This window comes from Etheostoma cragini, chromosome 7, assembly GCF_013103735.1.
Source record: "Etheostoma cragini isolate CJK2018 chromosome 7, CSU_Ecrag_1.0, whole genome shotgun sequence".
Classification (NCBI taxonomy): domain Eukaryota; kingdom Metazoa; phylum Chordata; class Actinopteri; order Perciformes; family Percidae; genus Etheostoma; species Etheostoma cragini.
This window is the reverse complement of record NC_048413.1, coordinates 17,671,744-17,683,605: the sequence shown is the minus strand read 5'-3', so window position 1 is coordinate 17,683,605 and position 11,862 is coordinate 17,671,744.

The window sequence follows — 11,862 nt, the reverse complement described above, 5'->3', positions numbered from 1 at the left end:
GAGGGAGAACACGCATTACCTGTGTCCCTAAATAACCTCCGCCCTTCACAGGGCCATGACGTCACACCCATTACACATGTGTCAAACCAATTCCTGGAATCTGTAACAGACTGGACACAGGATCCCAGAGCACAGAGCAACCAACGCCCTACAGGGGCCTACATCTCTGTTCCTCTGTTGTCCCAGCAGAAACACAATAATAGCACTAACAAGGTAGTTACAACTGCACCATAAACAAGATTGTTTCCATGCAGTCACAGAGTGGCCATCATTTTCTTGTGGTTATTAAAACATTTGTTGTCCTAATAACTTAATGACTGCATGTTCCGTTTCCTTTATATATACTTTTTCAGAAAAAGGAATGTGTTGGCAACATTTCCAGGCCTTAAAGAAAGGGGCCCAGTGAGAGACGGACAGCCGGCCTCACAGTTGGTCACGGCATCCTCCTGCCAAGGTTAGGAAAGGTCAAAGTCACCAAATGCTTCCTAACCAGAGCAATAGCACTGATGTACCTCCAAAAACCCACATTAGATGCATAAAGAAGCGTGAACATGTGTTGTTTGTGGTTGAGACCTGATGTGAATTTAATATCTGGGATTTTAGCAACATTAATGGTGCTGTCAGAATTACACGTGTACACTTTTCCTGGGAGCTCAGTAGTATGTACTTGAAACAGCCTGCAGTAGACTTACTCCAAACTCAGCTCTGTCGTGATGAACACGCTTCCAACAGACTCTGTGACACTGCTGATAGACCATGGATTAATATTTCATGAATATTGGGGCCCTTCAATTATGAAGTCACTGTAATTTACAATAAGTAGAACACCAATCATTTTTAAAATAAGAGGATGTTGTGTGATTGAGTTAAAGGGGAACTATTTAGTTTTTTTTTAGCTTAATTTAACTTAACTGAACAGCTTCAGAGTCATTGGAATGGTTATATGACTGTTTTTGAGTTGAATGGTGGTCGTCTCACTCCCCCTAGCAACTGTCAGCAGAAAAAACACCCTTGCAACTTTCGGCTGGTGAGTCACCGGCCTCAGCATCACGAAGGATTGCGTTATATCAGGTCTTGCAATGTAATGACTTGCATCACGGCACTGCACACATTCGATTATTCAGCAACCGGCTAACAAGGCAGTGATGGAGTTTTTGTAGAAAGAGGAAGCGACAGACTGACCGAGCGAGGAGTCAGACACAAGTAAACATCGGAGCTACCAAATATCTATTCAAAAGATATTACAATATGTACATATATTGTATGTACATATTGCCTCTACATTAAAACCTATTAGAATATGTTTTTACATTTTTATCTAAATAATGGAAAGGCAGTTGTCTAATGGACAGATACTAACAAGGGGAAATAAGACGGTGAGCATTGGAAAAAAATAAACATAAAAAATGCTGAGACTAGATTGGTATAGAATGGATCCGCAGCAGTTCTGCAATTTGTGTTGTAAATCATCAAAGCTTTGATTCCACACAATGTATTACTTCCTCACTAAATCTTTTTTCTGCAGGCATCAACTCCACAGCATACAAATGAGTATAGGATACCACTGGCCAAACATTATGACTTGTCAAGCCTGTCTCCTAAACAATGACTTTCCCATTCAACAAAAGTCTATTCTCAATTTAAAGTGAAACTTATTTCCACTGCCCGGCGCACATTGCGAAGCGGTTGCTCTTTTGAAACACCTGCTTAATGTTGAAAATTTAAAACAAAGCTACTTGGTTAGATCTAGAAAACAATGATTTGGGTTAAGATAAGAGTGTTTGTTACATAATTGAAGTTATGTAGTATGTTAAGTCTTCAAAAAGTAATTGAGATTGCTGTTTCATTGTGTAGAAAGGTCATTTTTAAGAGACAGGGCTAAACTTGTGATTGTACATCATCTATTGACAAATACTGTATGTGTAATTCAAAAATGTGTTTTCATTTATGTATTTAGTCTAATTTGTGTGAGTAGAACATATACAGTATTTCAAGAGTACCAATCTACCCATTCATCTTGAGTCCCAGAACCATTCTGGCATCAATGCACTTACTAAAATATGAACATTATCTAACTTGGTTGAACTTTTCTTTCGTTGTTGCTAAAATTCAGTGTCTTTCCAATTTTTCTTAAAAGGACAAATTAATCTGGTGCTTTATTAAGGTTTTTTTTTTTTCATTTGTATTCTCAGCAATCAGTCATCTGAGAGTCACCAGAACGTCACTAACTTTTAATAAAAATGCTACATGATGTCAATCTTCTTCCCCAAAAACCTTCCAGCTGATGCATAATATTCGAAAAATGCAGAGCAGACAGGGAAGTGAATTAGGTGTGTGATTCACTGTAATAGACGTTCAAACTGGCGTTCATACAAACATAGTCCAGCAACACATAGATCTCGCTCAGGAAAAAAGACCCCCGCAGGCAACAACATGCAGCTGAAGGTGGATTCCTCATTGAGGAGCATTATAATGATGTTTGTCACTGCCAATGATTCAGCTTGAGTAGAGAACAAGAGGGGCACGAGTGGCTTTGTATTCAATGGAGCAGAAGAATGGCTGAGAGAGGCTGTGGTGGTGGTGGAGAGGGGGTGTGAGTGAGGCGGAGGTTGATTTGATAGGTTGGTACACTGAGCCGGCCAACTCTGAGTGGGGAGTCAGTGTGTGGTGAGAGAAGGTGTGTATTAGGTGGTCACATCTTCGCTGATGACCCCATTATATGAACATCAGCTAAATGATTTAATGGTATGTAATCAAATAGATGGTTGTAATTATAGTGCGTTGGCTAGCACATAGATTACTGTGGTGATATTGTGGCATACTGGATGTTACTGGCATGTGTTTGTGCATCTCCAATCTAGCTGGGGAAAATTTCAGATGCAATCCTATTTTGTTTCCTGTTCAGCTGTGGCCACAAAGTAGCCATAGGGCACACTAAAGCACAGACAAAAGACCGAAGCTTGACTTTGATTTGCCATTCGTCCCAATCCCAATAACCTCACTTTTTGACCCCATTCAGTCCTGTCAACCGGCAGCTAAACTAGACTTGGGGATGGATGGCCCCAAGGCATTGATGTAGGTCAGTGGCTTGACCTAACAACATCATAGTGAACAATACTTTTTCTGCACCACTGTCAACCCTTTGACCACAAGTTAGGCTAAAACGTGCAATAACTAACGTCTAAACAATAAGATGAAACTCACTATAAAACTCTGTAAAGCTGAGGGCAGCTACAGGTTCAGGTGATAATTCTCTGACGGTTCATCACTACGAGTGAGCCCCTTCACATTGACATTTGACACATTATTATAAAAATATAGATTATAGCTGCCCTACAGTAAGTCTATTCTACAATATTTAACAATAAAATGATGTGTCAAAAAGCGTCAGCTTAGTAAAATATCTCCTCAGAGAGAATAAAGTGGTGAAGGTTGCATATCAGTGGGACAACAGAAATTGGTCTCAACGTTTCAAAGAAGAAAAATTGGATAGCTGATTGGATGTTTTCAGTCCCACAGTGTGAAAAAGCAGAATAATTAGGTGCATATGATTGTGGTGTTGGTGAGAACACAATGATTGGAGGGCTGTTGTGTTAGCTATTCAGAAGAGGCTACACCTGGCCACTTAAATTGGCCAGACTAAAGGGTAGACACACAGAGAAGGAAAGTAGAATAAAACATGATAAAAACATTACAGAAGGCTATGGAGGTGCTCACTTGAGAGGTTAGTGTGTGTATGTGTGTTTTGTGAATAAGTCTATGAATGTGCACTTGTATGTCTGTTCTGCTTTATATGTTGTGCAGAAGTTCACAATCATCACCCCTCACCAGCTGTTTTGGTGTCATTCAGGTTTACTTGTCCAACATCTCGATGCATCAGCTCCATTAGCTTTTAAATGGAAAGCTGTTGGACACATGTTGTTTTGCTGTTCAGCAGAGATTGACCAGCATTTCTCTTGAAAATGACTTTGCAGCAGAACAATTCAACATGGCATCCAGTTTCCGTCTGTTCCTTTGTGCAGTAAAAATCAGTGAAGCATTGCTAATGTGGAATTTGATTGTAATTTACATTTGTTCTTCTGCCAGCAATAATTGCAGGTACTAACACTGTCTTAATGAGGTGAAGATCACCTGTTAAGGTGAAATCAGTTATTCTGGGACTTTACCTTTGATTTTCTCCACCATCAGCTTAATCAAGAACAATTTAGCAGAACAATTCTCATGTGCAAAACTGGTAGATACTGTAGGTAAAAGCAATTGCTTCTTTTCAACACACTGGGATTAAAAGACTCACCTTTGTGTTTTAGTGTTACCTTATTATATTTCAGAGACATACATCCCTTTAATTTGTTTCATAATTAATTTATAATAACCACTTTGTTATATTGTTAATTGCATATTCAATATTGCATGTTAAATGTAGTAGTTTTACAGTGTATTTATGCTATGCACTTGCTGCACATGCTTAATTGTTAATGAACATGGCAGCAGGGGAGAAATGTGGGTAAAACTAAGTTATAAACAAAGCAACATACCTGATTATATGATTTCCTGTATGCAGGAAATAGCATGGTATTTACTCGGGACAATTGTAAACCTTTTAATGTGTTTAGATTTCTGCTATATGCTTATTTTTAAATAAAGCGAGGTATAACATGCCTACGGGCTGGGCTATAAGCACCAAAGGTAGACAGAGTAAAAGTACTATTACTTGACTGAACTTTTAGTAAATTACTGGTGTAAAAATGTACTCAAGTAAAAGTAAAAAGTAGATAAAATGTACTCAAAGTAAAAGTTACTTAGTTACTTTTCTAACAAACTACTTGTTTTTAATCAAAGAAACACCTTACCTCTATAAAGTGCAATAACAAAATAAAACATGTAGACAAAAGACATTTAAAACATTTAGGGAGGTGTGTAATGTCATTTTTTCCTTTAAGCTAAACTTCAGCTGGTGTTTGACTTTTCCATCTCCATCCTTCTTGCGATTTTAGCGCCAGTGAACACAAACTGACCCTGGCCATCCTGCCTCATTCATTGTGGAACTTGCCAGGGTGCGATTTTTCCCTTGCTTTTTTTATTTACATATCATTTCTTAATCAGTAACGGATGTGATTTAAAATGTAGCAAAGTGCAATACTTCAAACAAAACATACTTAAGTATGAGTACAATTACAGATTTAAAAAAAAGTAGAAGTACACAAGAAAAACTACTTAATCACAGGAATGTAAGTAATTGTAATCCGTTACATTCCGCCTCTAATGAGCACAGCAAACAATGCCATAAGGTTTGACAAACTATTGTATTACTGTTGAATGTCTGAAGGCCCAGCCAACACTGGGGACATCTAGGTTTGTTTATTTTTTTAGACATATTAGTCTTTTAAAGGATCTGTGCGCCTCTGCTGCAGAGTTTTAGTCTCAGAACATTAAAGCTCCCCATAGAAAATAGAATTAATTCCCAAGACCATTTCTGAAGCTACCCAATCACACACTTTCAGATCTACAGACAGCGACAGGGTTTAATGGCCAGTACAAATGCGTTTGCGTGTGAATGAGAAAAAGATTGTATTATGTTTTCATAGTTTACGAGAAGAAATAAGGAGGTAAAGGTTTCTGAAAGAGGGTAAAATTCTACAGGCTCATCTCAGCTCCCACAAAAAATGTAAATGTATTATTCATTAGCAGAATATTATGTTGATTTCCTTATATATATTAAATCATAGTACCTAATACTGTACCTGCAACACGTTTATTACCAACATTTTTTCAATACATACTATGTCTGTATGTGGAAACTCAACAACAGTTAAAGCTATAGTGCTCTAGCTTCTGTCAACAGTTGCCACTGAACATGAATTACAAATGTATAGTAGAATAGCTGCATATCTGCATAAGTGTAGTGGTGCCTTCCTACTGTACATGTTGCTTTGCTTTGTAGCTTTACTTTTAGTGTTCTTCAGGGAGGACTCAAATTGGGAATTGGGAAAGCAAGATCCATTCTTGAAGTTTAATTATTGCCTGTATTACCAGCACCTTTCATTTTAAATGAGTTATATTTGTGCAAGGAAATAATACTGATGTCAGTGTAAATCTATTTGGAGGGAGCAGGGCATCTTGCATGTGGATAAGGGGCTGGCATGCATACAAAAATAACTCCCCATATTCCTTTGAAAAAGCTGCTATGGAGACAGCAAAGCAGCTTATTTTGCCTCCTAGCTTACTGGGACAGATGGTATGACAGGGAAAACATCCGTTTGCAGGTCACAAAAAAAGTACAGACAGAAAGAAAAGAGGAAGAAAGCAGTAGTCAGACATGCTCCTATAGTCAATATTACAGAGACTCTGCAGTGATGTTTCCAACTGAGCTTGGGATGGCTAAATTGTTCAAAACACTGAGGTGGTCCCACTTTCCTTATAAGTTTCAAAAGTCATCTTGGCCTGTCAGTTAGGATTTGTCAAAGTCCCAACCACTGAAGAGCCACCCAGTCCTGTAATGCTCCTTGTAACTGAGTGCTGATACTTTAGATAGCAGTTTTTATTTACAGGGCCAGAATGGTTCTAGCTCTAATAGCGGCTATTAAAAGCACCATGCAAGTTAGGGTTAGGGTTAGGGTTAGGGTTAGGGTTAGGGTTAGGGGGTTAGGGTTAGGGTTAGGGTTAGGGTTAGGGTTAGGTTTAAATATTCTTAAAGGAGAATTCCAACCAATTTTTATGTTAATCTTATCACTATAAAATATGTGATTACTTTCAATAGAAAAAAACCCCGACCTGAATTGGTGCAGGCAACACTGAGTAGCTGCAGCTACGTGTACAAGCTTCCACTGAGTTAAAACGGCAATTAATGGGGCAAGTTTTAGAGCCTTTGTGCCTCTTAATAGACACACAATGCAATTAATTTGTCTGTACAACATGAACAGGGCCTTTACGTAACATCAAGATGCGTTTTTAACTCAGACATTGTTTTAACCATTATATGGTCTGGCACGTGCCAGACTGCAGACAGTCTGGCACGTGCAGGACTGCTAGGATTTGTTGAAATCCCGGAAAACTCTGGTTATTGGTCAAATATGCGGAAAAGTTGCGATGATTGGTCAAATTTGCGGGTTGAACCGAAATCAAAGTAATTGATTGAATTTGTGTGAATTGGCGTGATTGTGACATTGCAAAATTCTGGAGGGACTGATATTAGTTTTGAATAAAGTAGCAATTGACAAAGTAGTTAGTAAAATGTTTAGAAAGAAGTTCTATCCACAATATCAGAGATAATTTGTAAAACATTCGGTATGTCAGCTTCATACTAACAAAATGCCATCTTCTGAATTTTTTATTTTTTTAGCTAAAGAACTGAATATAAACTGACACCATATTGTTGTTTATACCCCCACATCTACAGTGTATGCTAACTTGTACCATATAACTGTATATGATACAGAGGACTCTTAGATCCCTCTGATATGATTCAGTAAAGCTAGCTTCATATACTGTAGACTTCAGTGGACTCCCAGCACAGCCCTGGCAGCGTTGGAGAAAGCCTTGTGATGTTTGTCAGGTTTCTGACGTGTTGCTTTGATAGACCCTCATGGGTGGCACTGGAGGAGTCCTCCTACAAACCAGAACAAACAAACCGGCAAAAGCAGTGTAAATGTCAGAAGTGACATAATGAGGACGATGAGAGCATGTCTCTTACAACTGAACTACTGGATGTTTGTGTTCATGAGACATGGTCGGAGTGTTGAAATTTCACCCCCTGACTTGTGTTGCTTTGTAGTAAAAGAAACAAAACAAAGTACATTGACAGAATCCTGGCTCAGATCTTTGTCATTGACTGTTAAAACTAGATCTGTACATGATATTGAATTAAGTCCAACTCGATATTTGGAGTTTAGTCTTTAAGGTCAATAGAATGACAATTTGTGTGGAAGACTATGGATGACTATATTGAGGTGCTGGCTCGGAGCTCCTGTCTCCTGTTGTGAAATACAACTCATTTTTGATATAAACATTGCCAATTAATTCATTTAATAACATTCATTCATTAATAATTAATTAATTCATTGTCTGGGGAACAGCTCCAGTTTGTGTCTATCCAAACATCTGTCCTATTTGAGTCTAGCATCGGAGAAATGTCTTCGTGTTCACAGGTTTAAACTGTAAATTTTATTTACAATCTTTATTGTATGTGAAAACGCAAGTTTTTCAGCATGTTTTTTTTTTTAAACAAATGCATCTCCTTCGTGCTCCATTTTTTTCTGTAATTGCACACAAGGGTTAAGGACTAATGCTCCATATTATTATGGCGGAAATAAAAGTTAGATTCAAACCAATTCTAGCAAGTGGATTTTTAGTAATTTGTTATTAGAATACTTGTGGTAGCGACAAAACAAAATACAGGTTCTGCACAGCTTTCAAATAGCTCTTTGTTAATGTGTATAAATTAAAACTAGACCTTTATTAAGATGTAAAGTATGGAGTAATAATGACCCTGAGCAAAGATGAGTGGGGATCTGGGGTCTCAATTTGGCATACGCACAAAACAGGGCTGAAAATGTGCATTTATAAAGAGAACATTTGTGACGGATGTGCGCATGCACGGTTTTATACATCTGAATTTTTGTTGGTGGTGTAAGCCATTTTTGGCTTTTGGGCGTTTATAAAACACCGCGCATGCCCATCTGTAACCAAACCCTAACCCTAACCCAAAAAACTGAAAAACAAATTATAATTTTGGCCTGTTCTCGCACAGTGTAGGTAAACCTGACTACACAGGTATTACGGCACTCGGGGACAGCTTTGATATATACCAGACCTACAGGTATATGATGAAGATTTAACCGGAACTATGTTATATCCTAACAAGTCTTAGTGATAAAGTTGAAGATTATAATATTTATATAAAACCTTTACAGCTGTAAATAGCCGCATGCCCTCAGAGTTGAGAGAACCTGTTTTTAGATGGCACAATCCCGGCAAGTTGGCCTCTCTATTGGACCCAATTTAGAACATAGATCCAAAAGCGCAGCTTCAGGGAACTTCAGTTGTCATATTAGCCAGTCATCGTCACGGTCCATGAAGGCTCTTTCTCAACAATTAAAGTTCGGACTGAGAGAGTGGGCGGGTTAGATTAGTGGCTAGAGCTGGCGCACATGTACATAAAGGTTACGCAGAGGTCCAGGGTTTGAATCCCACTTGTGACTATTTCCCCCCTCTAACACCTGGCTTTCTATCAAATAAAGGAGGGAAAGCCCAAAAAATTATGTTAAAAATTAAAGTTTGGACTGATAACAAGGACTTTAAGTGTTATTGCGTGAAAGCTTAATGGCTGTAATTTCAGACTTCATATGGACAGATTATATATGCACAGTATTAAAGACAGACATGTAGTTATTTACACTGTGCTCTGCTGTTATCTAATGGAAGGGTATTTGATGCTGTCATGTATTCAATCTAGTTGCGCCATCTCCTCCTCCTGCGCTCCGTAATGGACAATATGACGATGAGACAGTGCCAATTAAATATTAAGAACAAATTTTGATTTAAGATTTGAAAGTGATTTTACAAGGTGTTTATGGAACAATTATCACTCAGTACAAGCGCAAAAAACACTGCTGGATTTATCTTCATAATAACATGGATGAGATGGAGAGAAAAAACGTGTGTGAGGCATCAACACTTGAAAGTGTAATCATTATTCCCACATTTACTTTCTGCAGTCTGAAATCAGTTCACATTCACAGCCCTGTTTTGTGCTTACGCCACGTTTATAAATGAGACCCCAGGTCATAAAGTAAAGCAATTGTTCAGCGGAAAGACAGACTTCACCCACACAGGCGGAAAACTATAATAACAATTCACTCACCAACCCAGACTGCCTCAATCACATTACACTGGGTCAGAAACCAGTCACTCCAAGATTTTGCGATCGCACCAATTCACGCAAATTTGACCAATCATCGTGACTTTTTTGCAAATTTGACCAATAACTGGAGTTTCCTGTGACTTCAACCAATCCCAGCAGTCTCACGTGCCAGACTTTGTATCAGTATGTGACTCTGAGAGCCAATGACCAAGCGGGAGTAAAAACGGGTTGACATTTCCCTAAAGAACATACAGCGAGAGACTAAGCACGCACACGCAAACACACACGCAAACACACACACACACACTCACACACACATACGCACACACACACACACACACACACGCGGTGGATGCAGGAAAAAACGAGATGACACGTATAGTACATGATGACCTAAATTAAGGACAGCTACGCTTGTTATTGTAAGTGGAATGATAAGTTAAAGTCCAATAAGTCCTTTATCAAACCGTATGGATGTGTGTCCCAGGCCAGGCCAGGCCAGGATAGGAAACTAACTAAAAATGTAAAGATCAACAAGCTACTGACAGATTTGATTTGATTAATTCAAAAAATAAAACATTTTTCTTAAATCCATCAGCCATTTTCATATTATACCAACATTTGCAGCATCCTGAGCCTTTTTGGTAAGGTTACTGGGAAAGCTCAGCCTACAGTAGTTTTATTCTCCCGAAAACCCCCCTTCATTGCAACAAACCTACAAAAAAAATTGCAACATTTTTTACAAAAGATCCCGCAACATCAGGCATTTTTGGCCGCAACAATCTCAAAAAAAGTCCGCCAAATCCTGGAGGGACTGAGAAACCAGTGGTCTCTTTTTACTTTTTTTAATATTCAAGCAACTTCATTCTCTGACTTGTATCTTCCTACTCCTTCTGAAAATATAAGTGGATTGGATTTGACGTCTTTAAAAAAAAACAATTCAATCAATTGTTTATTCCAGTTTTGAAACAAGTGGTTACAAAAATTAAACCAAAAAATGTTACCATATAATTAATAAAAACGTATTACATTTGTTTGTACTGCATCACATCCAAGATTAGCAGTAAACTTTCCTCAAAGCAAAGTTCATCTTTTGATGTTACACATGCCAGACAATTGCAAAAAAGAGCCTGGATCTGACAGTATTATGCAGAAATAAAGAAATAAAAAAACCATCCAACTCATACCTTTCAAACCTAAAGCCTTGCACCCAGCATTGAGTGTTCATGAACTTTTGAATTGAGTAGATTTTCACAAGGCAAAGCGGCAGATGAAAATGGACTGTGGTTTGGTTAAAGCTCGACAAGGCAGAATTTCATGTGGGAATAAAGGAGGAAGGTGAGAGAGCAGGAGTTTGATAGTTATGTTGTCAGGGAGGAGAACAACTGGAATGGACAGCAAAGGCAGGGAAAAGGAGAAGCACAACAAAAAGCATCATCTGTTTGTCAGGATGCGTTGCTCTAACGCTCCACTAAAATGTATTGGTTTTTCTCATGTTTCATTTCTGCGAGTAGAGGTGAGGCAGGAGAGAGGGAAGGCAAAATAGAGCAACACCTTTTTGTGGCGTTAACACCTACAAAGAACTTTTTCTCCCTGTCTTGACATCTGTGTTTTTAACATAAAAAACTCCCAGGAGTGCAAAACAAAATCCCCATGAGCTGAAACACAAACATTTATGCAGCTAATTATTACATCCTCATTTTATTGAAAATGGCATATGTGCATATTTCTGATTTAGTACCCATTTCAACACAACCTTTATCCACAACTACTATGATTAAAACCTCCAACCAACCCCACATGAGACCACTTGATTGGATTGAAGTGGTGATGTCAGTATTGGTTTCAAGGGAGGATGTCTTGACTTTGTGTAGGGCAACTTGATGTCAGGAATGGTAAACGTGGGTTGTGGTACTGGCGGTGGGGGGGGGGGGGGGGGGGGGGGGGGGGGGGGGGAGCAATGGTGAAGGGGTCTCCTGATGCATGCTAAAGTGCCAGTGAGT